A 15,354-nucleotide genomic window follows, 5' to 3' on the forward strand; every position below is an offset into this window, starting at 1 on the left:
TGAGAAAATTGCCACCAGTAATGAGTGTAGTAATGACAGTGATGAAATTTACCTTGCGTTGATTATCTGGCATGTTGATTAGCTGCTCTCTGCAAATGCTATCCAGATCCAATTAACCGTCCTTTTTTTTCAGTGTCACTTTTTGATCGCATTGTCCTTACATGCACTGCGGCTATATTTACATTTCTAAAATGCTATGTTGTTGATGCAAGAGTTATACATTGTACTAACCTGTGCAGCTCCCTTTTCTGACACTCAAGAGTGGCAAGAATTTGATACGAAACATGGGCATATGGTTTTTCCACTGAAGTGTTCCCCAGAGAGTCTTTTCTAAAATGGGAGCCTACCATCCAGCTCTCATTTTTCAACTACCCGTGTAGCTGCACTTATCTTTTGTAAGCTGCAGTTTTCCACCAGGGTAGCACTCCCTGTTTTCATGCTGGGTAAATGGCTCAGATGTCTGTCCCAGAGATTTGCACTGGCACAGCTATACCAAGATTTGGCCATTAATGAAACTGGTCCCAAGGGCAGATGATCCCGGATTTCTACCAGGGAATCTGCAAGATGCCGTTGGCAGAGCCTGAATCAGTGATGTATCTGGCCAGGTCCGCTTTGCAGACAGTACCACAGTACCACCAGGCTGTTCCTGGGGGCATCTCTTTGTTGAAAAAGGAGATGCAAGAACATTGCACTGTGAGCCTTGGGAGACTCTTTGCATCTGTTTCAGAAATAGGCTTCCAAATGCCTCCTTTCTTAAAATGGTAATCTCTGCTGTGTACTCCATGGACCCTCTGCAAAACACTGATTACCTTAGGCATGCATGAACCCCAGGTTAATGAGATATGTTCCCAGAAACATGGAGAGGTATGTCTGGCTGTGATAGCAAATGACAGAATTGGACAGAAAGAGCTGACTCTCATTATTTTCCTTTTTTTTTTTTTTTAATCTCCCCTTCATGCCTCTGAGAGTGCCATACCCCTTGGAGTGTACGGAGCTTAAAATGAGACCTTTGTCTCCCAAAGCTCCCTTTTTAGATGTGAGTGGAACAAAACATACTTTTTTTTTGTAGTGTAGCAGAGGAAAATACATTATTTTTCTTTGCAGGTAGGTTGGACTGCATTGCTTGCACCTTCCCCTCATTCTGAGTTATTACAGAAAGTGGTATCTGGTAGTGTGAATAATGCCAAGCTCCTGCCAACAGGCACAGAACACATTGCCTATAGATCTCATAAATGTCAGAGGTATATAAGGAAGGTAATCGGGGATAGTTCAAATCTGAAAAACAAAGGGGCTGAAGTGCAAAATTTGGCTTAGCTGATGTTCATCCTGAATTTTTATAGACTTCTGAGAAATGGATGTTCTTGAAAAGCAAATTGCAATTACAGTTTAGCACTGATTTATCGTAAAGCAGCTTAACGAGGAAGTTTCACCGAATGCTTTGTGGGCTGTTACTGAAATGCAGCATTAAATCTTCCAGGGACTGTTAGCACCCCCACACTGATGCAGGCCTCTTATCAGCAGTTACTCTCTTACCCAAGAGAAACTGCAGGCAGAAAGCAGTAGGAGGTTCTGAAGAAATTATAGGTCTGTGCTGAGCAGACATTAGATACTCCTAGTACTTGAGACAAGAAGTTTGCCCAGTTAAAACTGATGAAATATTTCTGCTTTTCTCTATGTTTATACACTAATGATTTCAGCCTGGCACCTGAGATCTGTGAAGGGGCACTGTGAATTTCTTGGCATTCTTGGGTGATACATATTGCTCTTCTTTAGTATGAAGTAATTGTGATCATCCAAATCCTTTTCAATGCATAAGTGCTTCAGTGCACTTCTGACCCTCCTCTGGAGGAAAGTCCAGAGAAGCCTCCACAGAGTCCTAGTCCTTTACTGAAAATAATCTTGGCTTTTATTTTGTTCTCCTTCTTTATCCTGCCTCTAAGAGTGTTGCAGCATCTGCCTCCTACTTAACCAGTTTTTCACCTCTTGCTCTCAAGGCATCAGTGGTTTCAGTTATGCACTGAACAACTTCCAGGCCTCAGTTCTCCCCTTTTCTACAGCTGTAGCTTTACCACATTTCTGTTTACCTGTAGCCAGTAACTTGCTGTTGAAGTTCTTCCTCAGACCTTAAATCTGTTCTGCTTTTCTCATTTTTCCCATATGGTCAACCATGGGCATCTCAACAGCAAAGACATGATGTGCCGTATTTCCTGTCCCATCAGGGTGTGTGAGGGGTATGTAGTTGGCAGTGGGATCCTGTTACTGTGTACTGCAGTCTCTGGTTAATTATTCACTCTGAACGTATATAGGATTTATGATAATAAGTGCTGCTCACTCCTCCTTTCACTGTGTCAGTGGCAATAGCCTGTCACCTTTCAGGCCACGCTTCCTCACACTGTTAAGTTTTTGAACAGGGCCCATCTTCATAGCACAGTGAATGCCTCTGAAATGGAAGCTTCTGCTTAGTGTGTTTGGAGCAGATATTAATGGCAGTAGTGTAATTGGGGTCTGGCTGCAATGCGTTAGAGCATAACAGGCAACTCATCGTTTCACAGTAAGAATTTCTTCCAGTGTGATAGCTTTGGTAACTGTTAGAAATCATGCTCTGTTCCTAATTACAGAGTGACTCATGATAACTCTACCATCCTCCAGATAACTCTGCAATTAACTTGTGTCACTGCTATAATTTGTTAAGTATGATTTAATAAGAAGAGACTAATTTTTGCAGCTCTGTTAAAGGTACATTTGGCTTTTTACTCAATAGACTCATGAAAGACACACAATCTTTGTTTTATTTCAGGCTAAATGAAATGTAGAAATCTCATGAAATGTAATAGGTTCAATTAGTCTGGGAGGAATCCCTAATGTTTCATTATCCTTGTTTTCTACCAGGGAATGTACTTCACCAAAGGAAGCTGCTGAAAGTGCAGTTGGGACTGCTCATTGCTTGGAAGAAGGAACACCAAAGTTTTTAAAGGGGTGGATGAAATAAAAGAAAAAACCAAAACCACAAACCCACACCAAATGTTCCTGTAGGGTTGTATTTTCAGGGTTAATTCTTCTCTTGGTCTCAGCAGAAGATGATGAAGACTCTGAAAGCAGCTCTCACAACTGGGGCCCTGTCTTTACTCCATGTAAATCATCTGTACTTTTTGGATAGCCACAAAACAAGAATTCTAATTCCTAGAGCCCCAGTTTTAGTAGTGGGCTGTATATCACTCTAAGTGGGAATATGAATTTGAATCTTTTTTGGCAAGCTCCGTTCACCCCAATTTTCCCTTATGCTAAGTGGTGTTTTACTAGTGGGGCAGAATTCAGTGGCAGAATTGGCAAATGCAGAAATGCCAGGCAGAGTTCATGATCTTTGGCAGGCCTGACTGAAGTTTTGAGATCAAACATACAACAGTTGGAAGTAAGGATGAAAGAAAAAAAGTAATTACTCTGTTTTCACTGTTTATAACATCCCCATATAACATTAAAAGAATAGCTTTGCAACATGCATTACTGTTGCTGCAAATGCTTTTCATGGAGCTTCAAACTGCTGCAAACCTTTCTACCAAAGTGGCAAAGCTCAGATCCAGGTTTGAGTTCTAACTCTTGAGTTCTAATTCAGCATTGCTGGTCTACTTTAGGCTTTTACGAGTTAGATGGGGAATTAGGAGTGGTGCTTAAGTGTTTTGGTAATTCAGAAGAGTCAGAGTTATTCAGAGATTTGTTTCAGACTTGTTTCTAGACATTAGAGGCACTGCTGCTTCTCCTACTTTGAGGATTAACAGGCAGAGTATGACAACTGGCAGCATGTTACTGCAGCATGTTTCCTCTGGGTTAATGAAGATGATGAGGGAAACGCTCTATGTCTCCTTCATATTCTGTTGATTTAGTGGGTTGAAGCTGTCTGAACAAATCTTTAAGAAGTTTCTGTGAACTCCTTTGTTTTTCACCCATTAATGGTGACACTGCAGTAACTATGCCAGGAAGTCCTGTGGCAGTTTTGGTCAGGGCAGTTATTTTAGGGATGAGTAAACCTTGAGGCTGCTCTACAGGTGGCATCCAGGTTGTAAGAATGATGATCCCTTCTGTCTTTAGATCGAGCTCTCTTGTGAATTTGCAGTGGTATTGTACTGCCAGGAAATAGATGAGGAGGCTGGTAGACATGCTCTTAGAATGAAATGCTTGACCCCATCTCTCTAGGTCAAGATAGAAGTAGACTGGTAAAACTATTGAAAGGAACTTGTTCTGCCCCAGCCCGTAAGGTACCTGCACTGTGCAAAAGTGATGAGACTCCTTTAAATGAAATGCTTATTGCAGTGGGCACCGTATTTTTACTGGTTTGTTACTTGGATGAGAAGCAGCTGCAGTCTGTGCAGTAGATGAGGAAGCAGACTGAATCCCCTACAGATCAGCTACTCCCATTTCACCCCTGTTGCAGGATTGATTCTTAGGGATCTATCCAGGCTGCAAATGAGCGTCTGTGTCTGTCCTCACAGAGAGGAAATGGGGCTGCTATTAGCATTCTTCTGTTCTTTCTAATAAATGTCTCCACTTGCCAGAAAAGAGGCTTTTACCTCTAGTGGTTTGTTCTTATTACAGAAAGCATATTGAAGAATTAGAAAAGGTGCAGGAGAGAGTAACTAGTAGGATAAAAGGTCTCGATGGTTTAGAGCTGTTTGGAGAGGTTAAGAAAATTAGGCTTGAATTCATTAGGAGACAAGAGATTGAGAGGACATGATTGAAATGTAAAATTCTGAATGGGGAAGGTGGATGGAGCCAAAGCTGTGTGGGAGCAAGTTAGAGACAAGAGCATATGAACTGAAACTGAGAAACAGAGATGGAAGAAGATAGAAAAACTAATGCATCAAGCGGGTTTTTAGAAGAAAGAGCAAGAAATAATTTTTAGACAAAAGAAGAATGAACTGGGAAGCCTGAGAAAGCGGGGAGACCAAGGGAGAAGCATTGTTAGTATGTCACTTTAGAGCCTCAAACCCAGCCTGATTTCAATACATGCCTGTTACCAGTACTTAAGTGGAAGCCAGTTCTCGATATGGAAGTTACAGCCCATACATACCTGTATCTCCAACCACGGGGGAATTGCTGGATCTTACTTTCCTTAATAACCCAAAACCATAAGCAGGAGCTACCTTGCCCAGGTGGCCACAGTAGCACTGAACTCAGTAGGGTGGGTTGTGTCAGCACACCAGGAAGGTGAGGAACCAATGTAACCATACATCTGTAGGGCACAGTGAAGACAAAGGAGCTCCAGAGCCACCAATGACAGAGCAACGTTTGTTTTTGTTAGTTACTGATTTGTTGTTAATTTGAGCTGATGATTTTTGGAGATTTTGATAAGGAATGATTAGGGCTAATCGATTAAATGGAATTTTTACAGGAATATCATTTTTTATGAAAGACAGTGGTGTAATGTTTTAAGTAGTCACAGAGATACTGTATTTAGTTTAAAGTAACCATACAGCCAGTTATGCTGATACAAAGTCCTTGTAAAGTCTCAGGACAAGGCCACGTAGGCTGATGATAATCATTAACCAGAATTCTATACAAAGAATAAGACTCATGATGAGGTACCATTGTTAGACTGTTAGATAAGGACAATTTATTGTCCTGTAGACAATAGGGCACCCTGTAGGTGTTCTAAAAGTTACATTGTGAAAGGGCCTCAAAGCATGTTAAAATTGCAATGTTGAGCCAAAATCCTTGGTTCAAGGGCATTGGAGCGTCTATCTCTTAGGTCAGTAGTCTGTGTGGTTGCAAAAGCAGCCCCCCAACCCATTTCAGGACTCAAGTGCACGTGACTGGAAAGAGGTGGGAATAAGAAAGTGAGTTATGGGAATTAACATGTTTATGTATGAGAACTTGATTAATATGTATTACTGTATCCTATATAATCAGCATGCTACACAGGTTAGGTGTGTGTTGTTGGTGAGACAACTCCCCTACGCACCCGGCCGTTAATAAAGGAGTGTCTGCTTATCTACATCAAATTGGTGTTGGTGAGTTCTTTTATCCTGTTTTGGTGACATTTTGGTTGAGAATTTCTGCAGATGGGCCATGCCATTGTAGCGTGCTTGGACTAATGACAGCGTAATTTGACAGAGACATAGCAGCACCCTGACTAAAACAGGCCTCTGACAAAGTCCTCCCATAACAGTGACTTAATTGTTCTAGATATTGGGTCTATTCTTATGGTCTTAAAAGGTCTATGGCAGTTGGGTTCCAGACTGTGAGTCCTTTTGAACTGTATCTCATGTGAATACATAAATGTGTCCCTGTCGTGTTGTGAGGCCTGTTCCCTGTCCGTGTACACTTTGTGTTTGGCTGTTGGATACGGGTAAACCCAGCAGTTGTTCTCACAGTGGTTTTGGTTTTGTTCCATCTGTGCTCAGCAAACCTTTCTCATTAATCAAAACCAAATGGCTGCCTTTCACAGATGCTACCCAACTCTCAATGAGAAACTGCCAGAAACTAAATGAATCTTTTTCTCACCTGTACATAAGTCATTTTAGAACCCCCAGGTGATCCTGCAGCTCTGAGGTTTAAGCTGCAACCAGACCAAAACCCAAGCACTCAAATTTTTGCATATCACATTGAATTTTGCCCCAATTTTAGTGGAGTTCAAAGATGTTTATTTCCAGAAGTTGGCATTTCCTGATGCCAGGAGCTGGCACTAGAAGGAAGGTAGGGATACAGCTGCTGAGCAGGTGCTGCCTGCAGATGCAGGAGGGAAAGAAAATGTAAAGCCTGGAAGGATGCTCTGGACTGTCATTTGCAGAAACACTTCAGAATTCATTTTGTCTGTCAGATTTCCCAGCCTCTCTTCTATTTGGAACAAGGGTTGGAGACACAACTCCCGTGGGGCCAATAGTATTTACACAGCTGACAACTTTCATTTGGAAGTGACAAACGGACAGTTAACTCTACAAGCAAAATGTCCTAGTGAGGTGAAAGGGCTGCTGTAAAGACACATTAATCGACAGTCCTTCTCCTTGCTGAAGTCACATGATCATGACGCATGCTAATGATTTGAAAATGGCATACAACAAGGAAGAGCTCACTGCGGGCAGTTCAACATTAATGTTAGGTAAGTGGCCAGTGCGTGGCCTGTTCTTTAAAAGGCCACCTCTCTTGCCTATCCCCTTCATAGTCTCTATAGAGTCCTGCTGCAACTCCATCAATTGCTCCAGAAAGGAAGGAACTGTCTTCCTTAAGTGCTGTTTGTTCTGCAGAGCTGACATAAAACCAGCTTGCACAATTATAGCAGCTAATATATCAAGGAGTCCTTGATATGCCCCTTTGGGTCATATTTGCTCTTGTACTCTGTGCTTGCTCCAAGATAGAGAGTGTAGTATCCTGTTAACTCAGGGCTTCTTGCTGCCAGCCTTATCAAGTTATTAAATGTAATGCTTGGGTTGCTACTGGTTCTCAGCTGAGTAAGAAAGAGTGGACTTTGGAAAAGGTTGAGAATCCTGGTGCTATCCTGTATTCCCATGGCATCCTTCCTTGGCTTGTGCTGGCTTCCTGCGGTGCTGAATTGCGAGCGAGGCTCCATGCTCTCTGGGAGGGAGGTGTTTCAGACACATAATTGCCATGTGTGCGAGCCTGGGGGAAAGGTTGCATCTTCTTTCTAGCATCTGCCTGGTGCACAAGCTGGATAAATAAATAAGCCTGCAGCCTCTCATAATAAAATATGCTTGTTGCTCCAGCTCTTCTGCTGAATTATAACCTTGGAAGTCAGCATAGCCTCTGCATCTTCTCTATGAAATCCATGCAATGGAGGTTTGTGACACAGAGCTGTATTTTACATAGGCTGTATGTAAGCTCCTGCTGTAAATTGTACCATATTAACTGCTGAGCTCTTTGCTTCTAGGGTCTGTTTAACATTTGGCAGCACTGAAAGAAATAGCAACTGAAGATGAGAATGGGAGCACTGTATTTTCAGGTCACCTAAAAAACCTGTGCTGTGTTTCCCACTGCCTTAATTCTTTACACCAGTATAGTTGCAACTACAAACTTGAGTCTGTCTGAAAGAGATGATGTGATTAAACACCTTTAATTAGTGGGAAGTGCCTTTACCATTTTCTGAATGTCATCTTTTGTAGGAGAGAAATCAGTCTGTAATTTTATATGATCCTGTATGTCTTTTATTCTGTAATTTCATGCCCATTATTGTCCAACTTCTTTATAGCTAATGAAACTTTCACTCTATAAAATTGATGAGCTTTTCTACGTGCTATCATTAGTATCAATGCAAATCAGAGTGACTCCAGTTAAGCCTAAGATACCTGGCAGTATTGACTCTGGGTTTTTTTGTCTATCTCCATCTGGGAATGCATTCCAGATGCAAAGAGGACTGTACCAGAGATTCTCAGTGTCCTTTGGCTGTCTGTGTAACCTTGGTCACATTGCCTAATCTGGCCATGCCATCGTTAACAAATGCTTCATCTGTCATTACGGTGTATTTGTGTGTTACGCTTTTGGAGGCAGTCTGCCTAGCAGAGTTGGATTCCACCTCTGTTGTGCTATACAGGTGCTCTTTGTCACAAGTATCAATAATAAATATTGCTGTATTTTCTTCTGTGTCTCCATGTGTGTACACAGACCTGAGTGCAGAGTGAGCGGAGAAGTGCTGTGCTTTGTCCTTCATTAGTGCCAAGAAACAGTACACCGGTTCTAATGTTCTCTAGCTCTGTCCCTGTTCGTTTGGTTTCCGGAGTTAAACGGTAGCTGTTAATTACTTTGCACATATGCTGTGTTTTCCCTGCAGTGGGGAGACTGCTTGGCTCAGCACAGTTATGTGCTGTTGATGAGGAGAGCTCGTTTCCTCTGGCAGTGTGTCAGAAGCACACTTTTCCAGCTGACCTGTGTGGTCACAGTGTCCTGTTTGACATCTCTGGGTCTTACAGAACCGCAGCCTGCTAGAGCCTGTCTCGTCATTGCAGCAAGCATTTACTGAAGTTCTTTCCAGAAATGGAAACACGACGCACAACTGTTTTTCTACCACATCAGAAAAGATTGTCCCATGCTAGCAAAAGCTTTCACAGGCCAGCAGGCAGGAAAAATGTTCACATCTCCTCAGGCAGAAAGCCATCAGTTGTGTGCTGGTGCTAATTAGCAAAATTCTGATTAAGTCATTGGAACAGTGCCAGTTTGCACCAGATGAGGAGCTGGTCCATGTGGAGTTGGTTGATATGGCACATAGAATGTGAGCTGAGCGTGCCCTGGGGATGTGGTAGCTGCGTGCTGAAAGCAGAGCCCAGAGAAGCAGCAATGCAGTCTCAGTCCCAGTTTAGTCAGGGGTTCTTTTCTGATATTTATTTGTGTATTATGTATCTCTAGATATATCTATCTCGATTTTAGAAAAATAAATCTTTCCATCTGTACACAATACATTCATGTACCCACCTTTCCAGTGAGTAATGCAGGGCTGCTAAAGCCTGCAAGAGCCAGCAGCATGTGGTTAAGGGATCAGCTGCACACAGACATACTGGCTGCCTTGGGGGGGATACCCCTGGGGAGAAGGAGTATGGGCACTGTACTTCAGCCCTAAGGAAGCTGGTTAGAAAACAGGTTTATTCTCCTTTTAGTTTAGCAAACATTGCATTTATAGGAAAATCCATCAAATACAGCCAAAACATAGTCAATATTTTTTTAAAAAAAAATTTGGAACTTTTTTTCAGCTCTGGTCATAAATATATTCTTAATATAGTATCTTAACCTTTCAAATTATCCATCACTTCAGTCTCCCAGTTACCCCATACCCACACAGATATGTTATCCACTTCAGTGTCTGAAAATGTTTCTAGATTTAATGAGTGAATCATCATCTGTAGAAAGGCATGAGTTTACAGTGGTTTAGGTTTTGTGCATGAAATTTTTATATGTATATATATCCATTTTTCTTTCTTGATCATTACTGATATCTACATTCAATATGATAAGCACAGAGGGAAAAGTTCATGGGGCAACATTTTTGTCCTTGCAAGTTCGTTATATAGTTCAACAATATTAATTTTTTAAAAAGTAATCGTGATAGTTTGACCTATTTCTCTTTCTTTTCATGTAGTCAAGCCCACATAGTTGTACAATTGATACTTATTCACTGAAAACACTTAGCACATTATAGGTTTGAGCTTATTAAATAAATGGAGACTAATGTATGATCCTCTGTTGTCCTAACATACTGGGGAAATCTGTCTTTGAAGCTGATAGGGCTAACAGTGGAGAAGCATGGGCAAACTAACAATTTTTCTGCTGTTGGGAGAAAGTCTTCCTCATCACGTACTATTCTTATTAGGTACTTACATACCAGGACATATGATTTTAATGTCAAGCTAGACTGAGTTGGGAGGTAATATTGTTCAAGTTATGGACTAAAAAGCCTCTTATGAAGCTACAGTGTCAATGAACACATTAGCCTTTCCCAAATAAACTGTGTATATTCCTTCCTTCTGGGGTCAGATGCAGAAGCAATGAGATTGCCTCTGCTTGAAAGGCCGATCTGTGAAGCATCGTGAACTCTGGTCATCATGATGCCCTCAGTCTCACGCTGGCTGGCTGTACAGGGTAGAGCTGGCTAATCTGCATGCATAAAGAATCCCCTTCCTTGTCATTTAGATGGTAAAGCCTGTGGGATGAAATGCAGAAGCTGTTTTAAGGTTCTGTAGCAGTGCTGCATGGTACTTGGATGAAAAAAAATAATAAATCAGTACACTGAAAAAATGGACTGTCGGAAGAGAACAAAAGTCTGATCCTGTGAAGTGATGGACTAACTGTGATAGTTTGTCACCACATCTCTGGAGAATGCTCTGTTTTTCCTTCTCAAGAAAATAAGCATTTCAGCTTCATTTGAAATCTTTTGCAATTTCTAACAAAGACAAGAGGTGTCATTCAGTGTTGTATTGTCATGCTGGAAGAATGTTGGTGGCTTTTAGCCTGCTGCAGACCTATTTCCCCGCTGCTTTTAGTGATGGATCCCAACCAATTATTTGACCTAGTGAGCACAGTGAAGGTCCAGCAGGTGTGTAAATGCTCTTGAGTGTTCATGAGCCGTTTAAGAGAACCTGATGAAACGAGGGGGATGGAGCGGAATAATAAGATGTGCACAACTATTGTAGACATCTGAGAGTGCTTGCTGCCATCACAGCTCTGGAAAAAATAGATTCAGAGTCTGGAAACACTATTTATCTAGGGCTGTGGACTACTGGCTTAGGGTTGCAAGGCTAAAAGATGTGCCTTTCCAGAGAGATGTAATGGAAAGTGCTCTGGGAATGGATTCAGCAACTGAAGAGCCCTTGGATGCAGTGAAGCTAAAGGTAGACAGACAAGTCAGTGACCCTTTAAGGAACTGCCCTTCCAAATCATCTGTGAAATGATCAGAATGACAGTTCCCACCTCATAGTCAGCTGGTGCTTGAGAATTATGGAAAGGTTTAGATACAGATTCTTTTTTTAGTTAGTTCAGGTTGGCGGATGGCTGACTGAAGCATGTGGTGTCGGTAACGTTCAAAGACAGGTCTGCATATGTCATGTAAAATGAAATCAAAGGCCTGGGCTTCAAATAAGCACTTCAGTAGAGCAGTTTTCCGTTGTAGCCTATGATATCATCTCACTTTGTGTGTTAATGAATGGTTTTCTGCCAACCAGCATACGTTTGCTCAAAAATATATAGTTCAGATTCTGAGCCTTAGAGTGGCATCTGTTCTCAGTGGTGTGTTGTCTAGGGAGGGGAAAATCTTAGCACTTCGGAGGATGGTAGGAAATCAAGCTTGCCAGATGTAAGTGTGAAGCATCACAAGGAACACACATGGCTATCACGACTGCAAACAAAGGACATCCCTCACTCCCATGTCTTGGGAATCAACCACATTAGTTTAGGTTTTATTGCACTGATTTGACAGAGCAACTGAACTTCTAGCCTGGTGGCTTTTTTTTTTTTCCCCTGTCCCTTTTTCTCCCCTGGCAATTGCATGAAACAATTTTCCTCAACTCTATTTTCTTGAATAACGAATTAGAGTTTTTCTAGGAGGAGATGCATTTCTTTTTGTACTGTTCTCTGTGGTGAGTGTGGTGGGAGTGTTTGTCTCCCCCAGCTGCCTTCGTTGTGGCCAGCTGCAGAACAATTGGTGACACACCATCTGGCTTTCCATAATTTTCACCAGCTGTAGGTATAATCAGCAGGATGATTGCAAAGTCTCTTTCTTCCATACAAAAACTCTGGAAAACAAATGCAGTGATGCATGGATGTGTAATGGGAGATTGAAAACATGCTTTGGTTTTCAGAAGGGTACAAGACCTGCATTAAATAATTCTTGTATGAGTTTAGAAGCATCTGGGTTAATGTGCATCTGGTGAGCGAACTGCTGATGTTCAACTGCCGCAGCTTATCTGGAGTTGGCATTTCTCAGTGCAGGTGTTGGGGAGGAGAGGGAGGGGGGGGACACAAGGGCAGTGTTTACTGTTTGTGCCTCCTAGTGCTCACCAGGCACCAGAGCTTGCTTTCTACAAGTTTTTGCCCATTTAGATGCATTTAGATTTTCGCCTCTTAAATCAGGAAAGGTTTTCTTAGTGTACCAGCCTGTGAGGACTTAGCATGTTACCCCATGTAGAAGCCAGCAAGATAAGGGTTAACTTTTGTTTATCTTGACTCATTGGTATCAGGATTAAGTCCTGCTTGTGCCAGTTTGCAGCTCTGCTCTCTCTACCATGCTTGCCAGGTTAGGTGTGATATTTCAGACTGCTGAGCACCTGTAGTTCTCACTGCCTTCAGCTGCTAAATCATTCCAGGAACCAGAACAGCCAGAGTGGGAAAGTTTCTTTTACTGCTTTTTGTCCTGGCGCTTACCTGGATTTTGGCTGATCTGAATGTGATGTACTAGCCCCTGATGGCATGATCTTCTACTCCTGCTGTTTCATAAAACCAGGTAGGGTACTATATTCTTAGTAGCTTGAAAACCTGCTGGATGGGGACTGAAGAAATATACCGGGTGACCAAACTGCTGAAATTGCTTAAAGCCATGTCTGCTGTTAAGCCTCTCTAATGTAGGTTTGTGTAATATTCTAGTTGCTTGCATCTGAATTATTTAAGTAGTGAAAAGTACAAATAGCTAACGAAGCACCTTAATAATATATTGTAGGGCTAAGGATTCTGACAAACCTACATAGAGATGTGGAGGAGTAACAGTATGGAAGGAGGAATATTTAAAGGCAGGTAGCATTTATGGTCTGTTATACATTTCACAGGTTATTTTACTTTTTAGTTAAAGCAGCAAGAACTCATATATATTCACATCTACCAAGAATTAATGCTTTGGTAAAAATAAAATTGGATGCTTCCCTCCCATGTGGCTGAAATTAATATTGTCCAGAGCACAATTTGAAAATGTTCTGGACAGGACAGATATTTCCACTTTTGTATAATTGTTTTAGTAGAGGTTCTGGGAGATGCAGGAGGCCATGCAGTATCCCATGATGGTCTCTCGCTTACCATCACAGGAGGCCAGAGTTTCAGATGTTCAAGGGAAGATGATGGTGACTGGGAGGCTAAATGTCCATTTAAAATATGTGAGAGGGAAGGGATTTTATGTAAAGTGTTAACAGTACTCTGGTGACAATAATACATAGCTGGTGCCTGAGCAGCTGTGAATCTGCACTTTACTGTGAGTATTTCAGATTCCTGAAAAACCTGGAGGCCATGCTTGGCCCTAGCCTCTTGTGGGGCCATGTCAAACACCGTGTTTGTCCTTGAAACACTGTCAGCATAGTGAAAGAAACATGCACGTCCCTGAAGAAATTATAGTTGAGCTAAATTGGAGTGTACAATTGTGATTTGAGTTTAATGTGAGTTTGTGGGCAGGCTGAGTTTAGTTCTGGTACTGGGGGAATTGCAGATATCTCAGTCTTTAAAATTTGTGGCAGGATAGCTCCTTGGTTAAGCCCAAACTGCTCATAGTCTACAGATGGAAAGATCTATAGCAAGCAACAATTAAGGTATTGATTACTGTCATATGAAAAAAACACTGTGCTTTGAGAATAACATACAAGGCAGGGGGAAGGGTATGTGTTTGAGTTTGGTAAGAGCAATATTAGTTTTAAAAAAAGACAAAAAGCTGTTTAATAGAAAGTGATCAATTCTACTCATAGCAACACTATTAATCTTGCTACTAGTTCAAAGCAAAATAAACTATCAAAAAAGCCAAACCCAACAACAACAAAAAATTCTACATTGTGCCTAGCAGAAATAGCTGCATAAAAGCTCTTCAGTGGAATTTGAATTTCTGATTAATTAGACTGCAGTGTTAATTAGTGCCAGTAGTCCTGAGACAAATCTGGTAATTAGTGAGTTGCATATCCAGTGGGGGAGCCCAGCAGAACACCTGTTTCAGAGTGGCTCCTGGATTCAAATGAAAGATTTGCTGTATTGTGGCGGTGTTGTTCATTTTTCTAGTTCTGTGCCTTGTCCTGCAACTATTTGTATGCAAGTTTGAGTTTGTGAGTCGTTTCTCTGAAATCATAAGAAGTATGGCTTTCTGTTAGACTGACAATGCTGGGCCATGTGTTATCTTATCTAGGGAATGTGAAGATGCTGACTGTGGATCTGGAACATGTTATTCCCAATTGGTTGGAATGGAGTAATTAACAGTTGACCAGGCTTGTGTAAATGGATTAACTGCACCTCAGGATCTCAAGACAAATGTGTGCAAACCTCAGACCCCAAACTGAATCTGATCCTCAAGAGGTTTAAATTTAAATAGGGATAGACATGTGAAGCCTTCTCTTTAAAAACGTGCCTAATCACATAAGGTTCCTCCTGGTCTCCACCAATACGACTGGGTGTTGGCTGCTCAGAGAAGCTCTTGTTCAGTTCTGTTCAGAACAGAGCAACCTCAGATCTGTAGAAGGTAGATCCTCTGGTTCCTGAGACTCTTGTTTATTGGGAACTTCCTGTGGGGTTTTACAGTTGCCCCCTGGCAACTAAGCCCCACACAGCCACTCACCCACTCCCCCCTGGTGGGGTGGGGGAGAGAATTGGAAGGCTAAAAGTGAGAAAACTCCTGTGTTGAGATAAAGACAGTTTAATAGATAAAGCAAAAACCATACACACCAGCAAAGCAAACCAAGGAATTCGTTCACCTCTTGCATGGGCAGGCAGGTGCTCAGCCATCTCCAGGACAGCAGGGCTCCATCACACGTAACGGTGACTTGGGAAGACAAACGCCATCACTCTGAATGTCCCCCCCTTCCTCCTTCTTCCCCCAGCAGCATGTGTGACCATGACACCGTTTGGTCTGGGACATCCCTTGGGTCAGTTGGGGTCAGCTGTCCCAGCTGTGTCCCCTCCCAACTCCTT

The sequence above is a fragment of the Athene cunicularia genome (assembly GCF_003259725.1).
Source record: "Athene cunicularia isolate RWA chromosome 15 unlocalized genomic scaffold, athCun1 chr15_part1, whole genome shotgun sequence".
NCBI classification, from domain to species: Eukaryota; Metazoa; Chordata; class Aves; order Strigiformes; family Strigidae; genus Athene; species Athene cunicularia.